This window comes from Ruditapes philippinarum, unplaced genomic scaffold (genome assembly GCF_026571515.1).
Source record: "Ruditapes philippinarum isolate M1 unplaced genomic scaffold, ASM2657151v2 ctg2229_1_1_1_1, whole genome shotgun sequence".
Taxonomy (NCBI): Eukaryota; Metazoa; Mollusca; class Bivalvia; order Venerida; family Veneridae; genus Ruditapes; species Ruditapes philippinarum.
In genome coordinates this window covers 100,387-115,231 of record NW_026852488.1, presented here as the reverse complement: position 1 = coordinate 115,231, position 14,845 = coordinate 100,387, and positions in this window count along the sequence as shown.

The window sequence follows — 14,845 nt, the reverse complement described above, 5'->3', positions numbered from 1 at the left end:
GCAACTGTCATCGCAAATTAGACTGATACACTTTCTTCTAATTGACAACTCTTTAAACTGTTGATTGTGATGGAAAATTCTTTAAACTTATTATCAAATCTAATCGCCCCATCTTTACAACATACAGCCCAACATTTAAACCAAGTAACATATATATAGATAAAGTAATAGGAATTCAATCAAGTCTGATATGTCTAAATTATGCTTTGTTAACAACAATTGAGATGCTGAAAGGCTGAAAATAACTTAGACCTTTTACTTTTAGTCTGTGGGACTTCTTATTGCGCGACATCTACCTTTTTGGGAACTAGCGTGCCTAGGAAAGCTGATTCCGCACGACCTTTCCCATTGCGTGACCTTTCCTTGCACGCGACAATACCAACTTTGGAATGAGGTATGATCATACCTAAAACCAACGGAGCTGTATCAATGACCTAGACTATTGTTTACTCAATTGTTTTAATACAAAACTGTGTATAAGGCATCAGAAGCATTTTAACCAATATAAAAATGTTGTCCAGATATATCATCCTAACAAAAATACTTCTAGTAAAGGACTAGTTAAAATCTCACAACACTCTACCACATTTAGTCTTTGCTGACTCTGGAAGCACAACCTTCACAAAACATTACAAAACAAAATGAATAAGCACATTGCCAGTATTGATTACTATAATATAATATAAAAAGACGTAGTAATGCGAACTAAAAAAGCGTAAACACGCAAATCAAAGCGTTATTACATGAATAAAGGTGTTATAACGCGAATCAAAAGACGTCATAACGCGAATAAATGTGTAATAATGCGAACCAAAAGTTGATTTTATGTGAATCTACCAAGAAGGCGTTATAACGCCACAATAATACCATATAGATTCATATCAGTGGCTTAGAAAGGTAAGAAAGGAAGAACAATGTTTATCTAAATTAAATGCCCAGTTTGAGAGTTTTTTTCCCAATTCTCTAAGGATACGCCCTAATGCGACAGTCTGATATTTTTTTATCTCTTATTAGGAGACACTTTCAACCAATCAGAGGTTAAGCTAAGGATCACCGAACTATTAGATCCTTTTTCAAATTTGAACAGTCTTTTTTACAAACACAAAGAAGACAATGTATCCTTATTATGACTTAACTGAAACACTTTTACTCTTTTAAGTGTACCTCGCATATATTAATTACAATACACTTTCACCCTAATGTTACTTATATCTTACCTTTTTCCAAATCTGTGTACCCAAAGCCTATTACAAATAGCCTAATTAGTAGACAAAATCACATGATTAGGAGATACTATCTGGTTATAAGATGATTATACAAGACATATCCGTAGATAATTGAAATTATGACGCACATACAAAATAAGATAAGAAAATATTAAAGATGAGATAAGATAAAAATAAGATAAGATAAGATAAGAAATTTATATACTATTTAGTGATGTGATACATGTAAATTCAGAGTAACTGCATTTACATCCGGCCCAATGCACCTATACTCTTCAAATCACCTTGTATTGACACATTTTAGAGAGCATTCATTAGTGTATGACAAATAGTTTATATCATAACTGCGCGAATGGATTGATAGTTATTGTAAATGCATATAATATAATTACATACTAGTCTTTATCTTGAACAATTGAACAATTGATTCAGAATTTTTTTTTCATTTTCACGTTACCAGGTCATTTGATTAGTATTTATATGGTTTTAAATAATGCCTTATGATTTGCGTAATTACACATTTTGGTTCGCGTTACTAGGCCGTTATTCAAGTCTCTTCACCTTTTGTTTCGCGTACGTACGCCTTTTGATTCGCGTAATAACGCCTTTATTCACGTTGCTACGCCTTTATTTGCGTTACTACGCCTTTTGTTTCGGGTAATTGCGCCTTTTGATTCACATTATAACGCCTTTTATCGCGTTAATATGCCTTTATTCAAATTACTACGCCTATTGATTTGCGTAATAACGCCCTTTGTCGCATATAACGCCTTTATTCGCGTAACTACGCATTTTGATTTGCATTATTTCGCCCTTTTATTCGCGTTATAACGCCTTTATTCGCATAACGTCGCCTCTATTCGCGACACCTTTTGTTTCGCGTAATTTTGTCTATAGGTTTACGTTATAATGCCTTTATCGGCGTAATAACGCCTTTGCATTTTAAACTTCTTTTTTGATGGTGACGTCATCACAAGTCAAGGCTCTGCGAAGATCACCAAAACTCTTCTGGCAATCAATAGACCAGTCAATGGTCTTGCTCTTGTAAAGGAAGCGAATATGTATCCTCCTATATGAAGAGAAACCAAACAGATCACTGAGTTGTTAAATCGTTCGGCCTTTTTCAATTTTCAATACAACTTACTTTAGAATTTTGCCTGCTCGTTCCCTCTTTACATATTACACGTCCTATAAATAACACTTACCATTTTAACAGAAAACATTTACTTAGCAAACTCATACAAAAGCTAATAATCTATACCAAGCCTATCTAAATGTTCATCAAAAGGGCAAACAAAGTTATCAAACTCATCAAAATAAATTTAATCATGTCCCTTACTGATTTGATACATTGAAGGTAAAATTGATGAATTTTGCTGGATATTTCATTTAATTGGTAACACCTTTGTTTTTATGTATGAATGGATTGTCTTCATACTTGAGAAAAGTGTCATAAGGACTATTTCATGAAAAAAATTCAACTCAATTTGACTCATTAAATTTACCCTGACCTTGTAGGTCAAATTACAGTTTACAGTTTCTAGCTGTAATTTGCAATAACTCTGTTATTCCTCAATGGGCTGCTTTCATACTTGTGCGAACAAGATATTAAAAGATGATTGAGTTTGACCTTGACCTTAATTTGACATTGAGATTAAACTTAAACTTACTTCATTTTTTCATCAATTCTTTGATAAGTATTATAGATTTATGGTTTCGGTTAATACCTAGACAAAATAACACATAATATTACAAATCTGGCTTGATTTGAATATGACCTTGACCGTCGACGTCAACAATTGTTTTATTTCAAATTCTTAAAACTTTGTTATTTAATTTTGGACTTGCTTAATACTCTAACAAAGGAACCCTTATGACAAAACCCGATTAATAAGGTATCAAAAATGGCATTGACCTTCATTTCACATTGAAAGTCAATGTCAAACTTTTAAAATCAAATATAACTTTTCATCTGCTCAACCTACCGCTAAGTGATCAAGGTGAGGTATAGTGATGGGGTTATGTCCGGCATCTGTCGTCGTGCGCCGTGCGTCGTCAGTATTGAGGCTTTTTTGTTGGATCATAATCAATCATTGCCAGAATGTTTGTCTTAATGGAAAACGGTCAAGTTCATTCATTGTCACCGGAGCTAAAAGAAGAAAATATCTTGCTAATACTCTGGAGGCTACTGTTTCGATCGTTATAACCTGGAATTAGCCAGGAAGTTGTTTTTACTTTCGGTCAAAATATCCTGAAAATCGGTCTGAAAAATTATAATGGTGTTTTCAGGGTCGAGTTTGGATTCAAAACAGTGTCACATAGCCAAAATACGGAAAAAACCTTGTACAGACTTTAGAGGCTACTGTTTTGATCCAAATATCCTGGAAATTGGCCTGAAAGGCAGAAAGGTTGCTTTAATAATTTCTAGGTCAAATTCAAATATAGGTCACCTGGAGTCAAAAACTTGTCACACGGCCGAAATATGGAAAAGCATTGTTTACACTTTTGAGTCTGCAGTGACTGTTCTAATTTAAATATCCTGGAAATTTGTCAGTAAGGTTGTTTTCATAATGTATAAGTTAAGTTCGAATAAGGGTCACCTGGGGTCAAAAACTAGGTCACACAAGTCAAATATGTAAAACCCTTGTAAATACTCTAGGGGCTACTCTTCCAGTCAAAATATCCTGGTAATTGATCAGAAAAGTTTTGTTGGTTAGTTCTAGGTCAAGCTTGAATATGTGTCACTTTGTGGCGAAAACTAGGTAACACAGCCCAAATAGGGAAACACATTGTTTGCATGATATCGTTCCAGTTCAAATTCTCCGGAAATAGGTCATATAGATTAAAGATTTCAAAGTGAAGTTTGAATATTGGTCACCATGGGTCAAAAACTAGGTCACACAGTCCCAATATACAGACTAATAGACATGATAGTCTCGCTCTATTGACATTGAGACATTGGAATGGGATATTGTTTATATTTGTTACAGAAATATTGCAAGTGGAAAATTTCACTAACTTAAGTTACTGGAATTCAACCAAAATCTCATTTTCTCCCGGTTCTTTTATATGACTGTTCAACAATATGCAACTATTGACTAGTGTGTCGTTGAATATAATGTAATTCACCGTGGCAAGTTCTGTTGACTACTGATTAAAACCAATGAGATTGCAGCTAAATGTAGATCATATCTATGCGCTGAGTGCTCGTGACCTAGCTACTCAGTGTGGTATATTTGAACTATTTTTGCAGTGCGTTTCTTTTTCTATGATTTAATGGGATTGAACCATATTGTTGCGTTTCAAAATAACTAAATATTTTCGATTGAAATTGCATTTCTTCTTTAACATTGTGTATTCTCCCCATATTTCGATTATTACAGGCAAATATATTCAGAAAAGGACCTGTTACAAGACAATAGACAATATGGTTTTGATAACCATGCTATATATCACACTGTGTAGTAAGTAAATATCCATATACTCATTTTCTTACTACTTAGTGTAATATATTTCATTTTCAGACAAACCGATTATGATTCTCTATTTCTGGACTCTTCTGTACATAAAATATATTAAAAGTATATAGATTATACATGTATACATGTAGCCCAGTTTTATTGTTTTCCATATTTTCAAAGTCTGAATTCTGATTACATAATAATATTACCAAAGATTAGTTATTCGCTATGAAACACCTCCATAAGTTTACGAAACGAACATTGACTTTGCCATTATTTACTTCCAGTAGTCCCTCAATTTTAACAAGAATTGATTGTTTGAATTAAACGATTCTCCAAGTGGATTCATACTTACCGTACGTAATCTTTGACTTCTTTCTGTTTACTTTTTTATTACGAACCACTTTTATTCTTGTGTCTTTTAAATTTGCCATTACGAACTACGAATCCCTGAACACTTTTTATCGGGACTTAATTCGTTTTAAGGAAATATTTTTGGAGATTTAGAAATATATATATTCCCTTTAACGGAATATGATTTCGAAACTACGAGAATAAATTCGTGCGAACAAAAAATTATTTCATGCTAGTAAAGCCAGTAAATGAGCTCTTTTGATTTTTGGGTCAGTCGTCACAGGTCAAAGTAACAGTGACCTTGATTTCAAAAATCATGCAGGGCTATTTTAGGAAAAGGCCCTGGTTTAAATTTGGGAAAAATCATGTGGCATTTTGTAAAATTGAGAATTTCCCAAAAAGAAATACCTTACAGATGGGTTTTAAAGGGGCTGCTTTCTAGGTGACAGAAAGAAGAAAATTTTCTCGTATTTGACAGTTTTTGGAAAAAAAGCCTCAGTAGAAGAGTATACTTTTCAATTGATAAATATTTTTACTTTACTGTACATAATCATATTGATTAAAGCGCAACCGATGTGTAAATTTATACTTTAAATCGCCTTTTCATGTAAATAAAAATTCATGCCCCATACGTTCCCAGATAACTTAAACAAGAAAAAGCGAAAAATTACAAACACCAATATTGTGATCTCTTTCTTTCTCGCTTCATCTCCACAAATAGGGCCTTGTTCTATCAAACTCTAATCAAAGAGACTAGTATACACTGAGTTATCTTTGTGACAAGTGATAATGAGAAAGCATATCACATTACACAACACCTACTGTCTGTACTAGATATTTTTAGGTTCATTCATTTATTCAATAATCTCAAATTTCAAATGTATAACAACAACACTTTTTTACACTGTGAGAAGATATGAAGTGTAATTTAAATATCAATTATATTTTTAAACACGCATTATTTGAATAATCCTTTCAACATGTAATACTTCGTTAGATTAAGAACAATTTTGCAAATTAATCTATCTGGGGATTTACTCAGTCTGCCCGATCGTGTAATTACACCTGCACTATTATTATTGTTTTTGCCTTCATTAGACTGATTTTGACACACTTGTTTTAGGTACTGAATTAATTGGTGCTATAGAAAATAAAGATTTTGAGGTCTTATTTTGATCATAATGTACTAAATACACGGAAACATAATATTTTTATAATAATTGAATCATGTTTCGAAATTCATATTTGGAATGAACACCTTTAACTACCTAAACCTAGACTTACTTTACGACATACCGGGTATTAGAAAAAATATATTAGCGTTCCACTTTAAAATTGTTTTATTCCGACTGACAAGGCGGTCAATGACATAATTATTGTTTACCGTATTCATTATATAAATGTTTTACAAAATTAAATTAAGAGCACTAATGCTTATTCTAAAAGCTTTGTTTCTGAAAATGATATTTTCTTACACTTTTTATAATGTACATGATTCTAAAATTACAAAAACGTCCTTAAAAGACCGATTCGTTGCTAATTTTACATATTGTACTACCAGTAATTTATCTATTTTATTGACTTTTTATTTTAGATTTTTAACGTTAAGAATCATCAAGCTTCCTTCATTAGAACTAACGATTTCTCTACCCTATATACAACATTGCCACATACACTTATTAATGATGAATTGTTATCTTTAATTGAAAAAGAAACATTTTCAAGAGAAAAAAAAATACTTTTAATGCTTGTAATCCAAAGAAGGCTTTATTTACCAATGGTATCATTAAACAACATACAATGTGGACCTGTGACGAAGTTTGTAGAACTCTCTTTTGTATTAGATAATATTAATGTCAGGTAGGTAGGACTGTTTTCAAACACATAATAGGCATTCCATTCGGAACTAATTTTGCACCCCTTACTTATTTCCATACTCTATGAGAATCTTTCTTTTACTTTACGTCAGGAAATAATACAACCATTTAATTACACTTTCCGCTACTTATATGATATCCTTAACATGAATAACCATTGTTTTAATCAATTGGTTACGAAAATATATCTCATTGAACTTCAATCGAATAAGACTATGAGAATCTTTCTTTTACTTTACGTCAGGAAATAATACAACTATTTAATTACACTTTCCGCTACCTATATGGTATCCTTAACATGAATAACCATTGTTTTAATCAATGGGTTACTAAAATATATCTCATTGAACTTCAATCGAATAAGACTATGAGAGTCTTTCTTTTTTTCTTTACGTCAGGAAATAATACAACCATTTAATTGATTATGTTTTATGTGAAAGTAGTTTTTTTTAAGTATATACATAGGTTTGAAGTAAAAGATCCAAATATTTTATCTGATCATTGTGCTGTTGAATTTAGCTTAAAATGTAATATGAATTTAAATACTATTCATACGGTAGAAGATGATAAAAATGAAAAAGGTGTTCCTTTCATGTATAAATGGGACAACAATAAGCAAGAAGAATATATTAATATTTTGTCAAGTCGTAATGTTGAAGAAAATCTTAAAACTATTTCCCAAGACATTATAATTGCAGAAAATAGTTCGCATATAAATGATAGTTTGAAAAAATTATGTAATGTTTTAGACGATATTTGCTCCCCTTTGTTTAAAAAGAGAATAAATTCAAACCCAAAAAAGCCTACCAATATAAATGTGCCTTATTTTGATGGAGAGTGTAAAAATTTGAAACAGAATTATTATAGATGTTTAAATATGTTTAGAAATTATTCATGTGATGAAAACAGGGTAGCTATGGTAAAGGCCATGGGTGAATATAAAAAAACTGTTAGAAAAAAGAAATTCCTTTATGACAAAGATCAGTCTAAAAAACTTGAAAATGAACGTATTTTGAATGCTAAAGCATACTGGAAGATGCTCAGAGGTACTGTTGTAAATACATGTAATAATTGTAGTTTGTCATCGAATGATTTTCAACGTTATTTTAAAGCTATAAATGATCCTGATTCAGTTTTTTATCAACCAGATGAAGATGTTTTATATTTTAATAATAGGTACTTGGATGGTGAATTAAATATTATGTTTTCTGAGTTAAATATACCATTTAGTAACCTGGAAATAATAAAAGCATGTAAAAACTTAAACTCTGGGAAATCAGCAGGTTCCGACTACTTATTAAATGAATTTTTTAAATACGGTTCCTGTTCAACTCATTTTGTTAATACTCTAAATAATCTTTTTAATAAAATATTTGATTTAGGTTACTTTCCGGAACAATGGACCGCAGGCTTTATAGTACCGCTTCATAAAAAGGGTGACATTAATGACCCAAGTAACTATAGAGGAATTACTTTACTAAGTTCTTTTGGTAAATTATTTACAAAAATTTTAAATGATAGATTAAATACTTGGGCAGAAAAATATCACGTCTACATTGAAGCTCAGTCCGGTTTTAGACAACAAATGGGAACCATAGATAACATTTTTGTTTTGCACGGCCTTATTACGTATATGTTGAATAACAATAAGAAACTATATGCTGCGTTTGTTGATTTTACTAAGGCTTTTGACTATTTAGTTAGAGATATTATATGGTTTAAATTAATTAAATATGGTGTAAGAGGTAAAATGTTAGACGTTATTAAATCAACGTACGAAAGTGTAAGGTCCAGAATAAATATCAAAATGTTTTGAGTGAAGAATTTACATGTGTGTTAGGCCTCCATAAGAAGATTCTTTATCATCTTTTTTGTTCGACATGACTGTATCTAAATGATATAGAAGACTTTTATATTTTAAATGAATTTGAAGAAGCTAATTTAGGTTTCTTAAAATTGTTTTTACTTTTATATGCAAATGATATCGTTATTCTATCTGAAACAGAAGAAGGCTTACATAAAGGTTTATTGTTACTGGAGAATTATTGTGATAAGTGGAGATTAACTGTAAATATCAAGAAAACTAAAATAATGATTTTCAGAAAAGGCAGACTAAGACATAACATTTCATTCGTATATAAAGGAGAAAATTTAGAAATTGCCGAAAAATTTACTTATTTAGGAGTAGTCTTTACAACTGGTGGATCTTTTAATACTTCTTTTGAAACATTATCTGGTCAGGCTTTGAAGGCATTATATAAATTACAACTAGATTTGATTAAATTCCCATGTATAACTGTGAAACATAAACTAGACCTTTTTGATAAATTGATCTCACCAATTTTGAATTATGCTTCAGAGATAAGCGGTATATATGATTGTTGTAAATTAGAAAAAGTGCATTTAAATTTTTGTAAAAAAATGTTAGGCGTCAGACAATTTTATTTATGGTGAATTAGGTAGAACAAATTTGAAATGCAGAAGAATTGTAAGTGTAATAAAATATTGGCTTAAAATTATACAGCTTGAAGATATAAAATATGTTAAAATAGTTTATGATTTATTGTACAGAGAGTTACAGGTAAGACCTAACAAAAAAACATGGGTTAGAAGTGTTAAAGATTTATTACAGTCGCTTGGTTTTAATGATGCATGGTTATCTCAAGGCGTAGGCAATGTAGATGTATTTATTAGTTTAGTAAAACAAAGAGTAAATGATGTTTTTATCCAAAATTGGTTTTCAGAAATAAATAACTCAACTAGAGCTCGTACATATGTAATATTTGCAGATTTTAAATTTCAAAAGTATTTAAACTGTATTAATATTGAAAAATTTAGAATTGCTCTGTCCCGGCTAAGAGTTTCTTCACATAGACTCGAGATTGAAACCGGCAGGTGGAATAAACCTAGTGCTATACCTTTTGATGATAGGAAATGTAAAAATTGTTTTATTTTGGAAGATGAATTTCACTTTATTTTAGAATGTTCTCTATATATTGAATTACGAAAAAAATATATAAAAAAACACTTTTGGAAAAGACCAAATATACCTAAATTTGTTACATTGATGAATTCAGAAAATGAAATAGAAATTAGAAACTTATCAATGTATATATTTAAAGCTTTCGATGTTCGAAACACTATTCTTTATAGTTAATCAAAAGTTTGTCCCAAACGCTGTATAACTGTATCTTACATACACTTATTTTCGTTTTGTTTTGTGATTTACTTCCTTATTAATAGGATGGTATCTTTCCTTAGTATTTATTTACAAGTATATGAATTGAGACATGTTGATAGTATATTCTATCTCTAGTTTACGTTTTCTGATTGCTAAAATACTGTGTAACTTAATGATATATGTTTTATAAAGTGTGACATTGACCATTTGATTGTATTGTATGCTTTGTTATATGTACTGTGTATGCATGGACATATTGTCCAAATGTACTTTGAAATAAACTTGAAAACTTGAAACTTTAATCACACTTCCCGCTACCTATATGATATCCTTAACATGAATAACTATTGTTTTAATCAATCGGTTACGAAAATATATCTCATTGAACTTCAATCGAATAAGACTAAATTTTCAGACATTACCATATCTTTTTTTAGATTTAAACAGTTCTATCATTAACAATACTATAGTAACTTAAATAAAAGAGTTTTAACAAGATAGATATTTACCTCATGATACATCATATGGGGTATCTTTTTTATTTTAATAGATTAGCTAGGGCGTGCAATCGTATGGATGATTTTAATGGACAAAATTTATTAATTACTAGCAAACTTCTGAAATAAGGCTAATGCTATCATTCATTGCGTTAATATTTTACTAAATTTTACTATCGTAATTCAGATTTATTTTTGAAATTTAATTGTACCACTTGTATTAGCAAGCCTGATTTCTATGGAGATGTGGTTTACAAACTTCGTTGGATCATGGGTCACAGTAATTTTTCTGCTGCCTTCACTAAAATCATCAAACGGTTTATCAAAAGAGGTAATGACCCAATTATTTTAAAACATACCGCATGCTTGGTGTTCAGCCCATTTACGGTTGAACGCTACGCTTTCGTCTTTTGATTACATATGGCGGCTTAAATGGGAGACACTATAATGGACAGTACTTAAAGACTTTGGGACTGAATTGTCTAATTTTGTGTCTTACTTCGTCGGGCCCTTGTAGGTGATTTTGTTGTTGCTATGCTATCCTTTAAGGCATCAAGTACTTTGTGCTTTTACATGTATTGGTTGCTTGCATGTTTTGTGATGTCTACCTTGCTAGCAAAATTGTCGTAAACGGAATTTTCTATCGCCCTCTCCCCCTTTCGCATATTTATTTATAATCCGTTCTTTCCCCTTGCACCCTTGTCCCTTTATTTCCCATTTTGGCCTTTTCTTCACTAATTACGTATCCCTCTTCTCCTTCCGCCGCCCTCGTGTGTCCTCCCCTTATTCTGGTTGAGTGCTTCTTTGTTCCCTGCTGTTGGTGCTTGGGTCCTGTGAACGTTGCATTGATTATCGCTATTCTCATTTATAAAAACTTTTCTAAAAGGAAATATCTTTATCTATATTAAAATCAACTGATTTATGCAATTAAACTAAATGACGACGATTTCTTTCAATGGTAGATTTCGGTTTCTCAACTATTAAAAATATCGTGGTCGCGAAGCTTTTTAATTAGTCTACCATGTAAATTCATGTTTTTCACGTGTACCCCTTACCCTTACTTAAATGAAAGCAAATTTTGTGCACGTCTTTTTCTGTTATAATTTTGCTAAGCGCTAGCAAGGTAAGCTTTCTCTCTTTTTTGAAGCGCTTCATAATAAGTGTTGTTGACTCTAGTTTTGTGGCGATTGTGGAAGGCTTGATTTAATTTGCCAACCAAATGACATAAGTCATTGTGCGTAAATGCCGCACGATAGGTCATCATCGCTTCATACACATTTAAACAATTAGCGCTTAAACTTCCTCATAGCGCGTTCTGCTTCTGAATTCCCTAATGGATATCGTGTACTTCTGGTCACATGTTCGATTCCGTATTTTATACAAAACTGTGACCCTACATCAGAAACTATGGTATCGCCTTGGTCATGTCACGATAATATTGACTTAAACTACCTCCACCGACGACGTTGAAGTAAATCTCTTTAATTATATACTAGTAAATCGCGAAACGCAAACTATTAATAATAAATATGTTTGTCCACGCCAGTCAACACGATATGAACTTTATCTTACCGACTTCTATAAGGGAATATGAAAGATTACATTTCTTCTCTTTTGTCACAAATATCGCAGTTCTGAATCATTTGATGTATGTTACGTGATATGTTTATATACCAAACTGATTCTTTTGCCCCTGCTCTACATTTTGAAATGCCTCGGAGAGCTTGGTGGAACTTATAAGATTGTCTTGTCTGATGTTTGTCGGAATAATAAGTCTGTCAATTCTCATTAACAAACCTTTATTCACAGTAAAATCTGAGGTTGAAGGTTTGTACAACTTTGCAATTACACGCAATTACGCATTAGGCCTACAAAAGTATGTATATTCAATTAATTTGCTACACACATAGTTGTTTTCTTTTTTGATGTAATTTCCTCCAGCTTTTTTCTGTACCTGATAACTACGCCTAGTTCTTCTTTTTAAATAACACATTATCTTACCTATGTGGGAGTGAATGCCTTTGACGGAAATGATACTGGTTTAAAGTCCCCATAATCTTGTTTCTAAAAAACAACACTTCTGTTAGCATATTTGCAAGACTTTGTCATGAGTACAGTTTACCTATTTGAATCATTATGAGCTGACACAGAAGTATTGGCCAAACTAAGCTTGATTTTATTTTAAACTTCTCGTTGGCTTGGGGTTTGGTGCACCATTTACCGGTTTAAACTCCCAGCAGTACTTATGATGCTGACTGTTCCAAGGCACTTTTGTGTCCCCTCTTGTTGCTTTCCTCGTCTACGGTAAGTATTTTCCCTTTTGTCCCTAGTTTTTTTTTTTGTTTTAATTTTCCTCTCACCTTCCCCGTATTTAAAGTCCCCCTTTTACTTTGTGGGTGTACTAATCAATCAATTGTATTTGATTTCCGTGTCGGTTACTACTATTTATTTTATGTATTAGTAAAGAGATTATCCTGTCCGAAATCTGCCTTGTGCCCTGTCCTGTTTTTGTTTGGGATCCTCCTGGGCTCCTTGCCGCTGGTCCTTGTTGCTTGGACGTGTAAGGGCTGAGTTCATTGAACGCCGCCTTTCATTCTTCATCTTGTTTACCATATTTTCTTAATCTCAGCAAAATTGACCTTTTGTACTCAGCAGATCTCTAACATGTTTTGAGTCTTCTGCCAATGATGGAGAAAAATTCCCAAATTGATTGACTGTCCCCCATGTATGTGTTTTAGAGGACATAAGTTTCTTTGTGGCCTTCCCCTTATCGGGTCTACTGATTTTTTTTCCTACTTAGTATCTAACAACCTTTTTTGACACTCTTTTTTATTCATTGTTTATTTGCTCCGGTTTTGTTTGTCCGAAACTGTTCCAAGACAAGTGTCATGTTCGGCTTTGACGGCGTTATCATAAGGACATCATTTTTCAGGCAAATAAGTCCCTCAATGCCCTCAAACAGAGACATCGTTTTTGAAAGTACTCTAATATACTAGATAACCCAATTGGTGAGCGATTAAACGCATATCTGCCAAAATGTGTGATACATGTAGTCAACAATTTTCTTTCTTGAGCAAGTTATATTTACTAAAATGAACTTTTAGCCTCTAAAAATATTTTTCTCAAGTTAAATGACATATTAAGCTTTGTTCTGTAATCGGCAAAGACAAACTTTAAAAGTCTCACATTTTTATTCAACTGTGACAAATCAACACGTATGTAAGCAAGTAAAGTAAATCTGCTGTTTCCATACGCTCTAGTTAAGATTAATGTTTCGATAGCAAAGGTATAGACACACGCATTGGCATATATAAAGCAAACGGCTGCGCGTTTTCATTGAATGAAATACGGTATGACATTTCAAAAGATCCTCTCTAAATAAATTAGAATGCTTCTTTAGAGAGAATGAGAGAGCATATTAAATTACACAACTCTTGTCATTCGCATGTTTTTAAAGAATTAGATATATTTTTTCGTGTGAAATATTTTTTTACCAATTCATCTAGTAGAATTTTTTCTAACGTAAAGTATTAATGTGAGTTCAAATCGATGAATGAGATATTCGTCATCTGTGTCAACATTCAATGCTATTTCAAACTCAACGATATTGAACATTATAGCATAAAAAGGTCATCTATGTTCATCCATTTTGATAATTCTTAACAAGCACTTAATAGCAACTTTAAGAAACTTACCAAACCCTCCATATACATATGAACAATAGAGATATTGGTTGTTTTCCGTATTAGTAAAAATTAGTTTTAAGTGAAAAATAGCTTTGTTGGCTTGTATCGATAATGTTTTTGACACTTATGTATACCAAGTTAATCAGGGCGAGATTTATCTAGTAGATTAATTTGAGATTGAAAGTTGCGGTATGCAATTTATCACTCTCTGAAGCATTTTTGTGTGTTTTTTTCACTAATAGAATTTAAATCGTCAGCGTTGAGCGAAATGAATATAGTGTTACGAGCTAAACGCAGCAGAGAAGATAACGCAGCAACAAATTTACTTAAAACAATTATAATAAAGCCTATATACATAACAATAGTTATCAGTAAATTCTACTAATATTTCATGCCAACAGCACACCTCTAGAAATTAAATAATGTTATTCTTAAAAATATGACTATTCTTAATAGGTTAGTAAGTTTTGCTGAAAATGGAATGTTACATATGCCGAAAGCCTTTTTATTCATCTTCCAAGCTGTTCTGTTGTTTTTATAAAAGTATAAAAATTGACTTTACT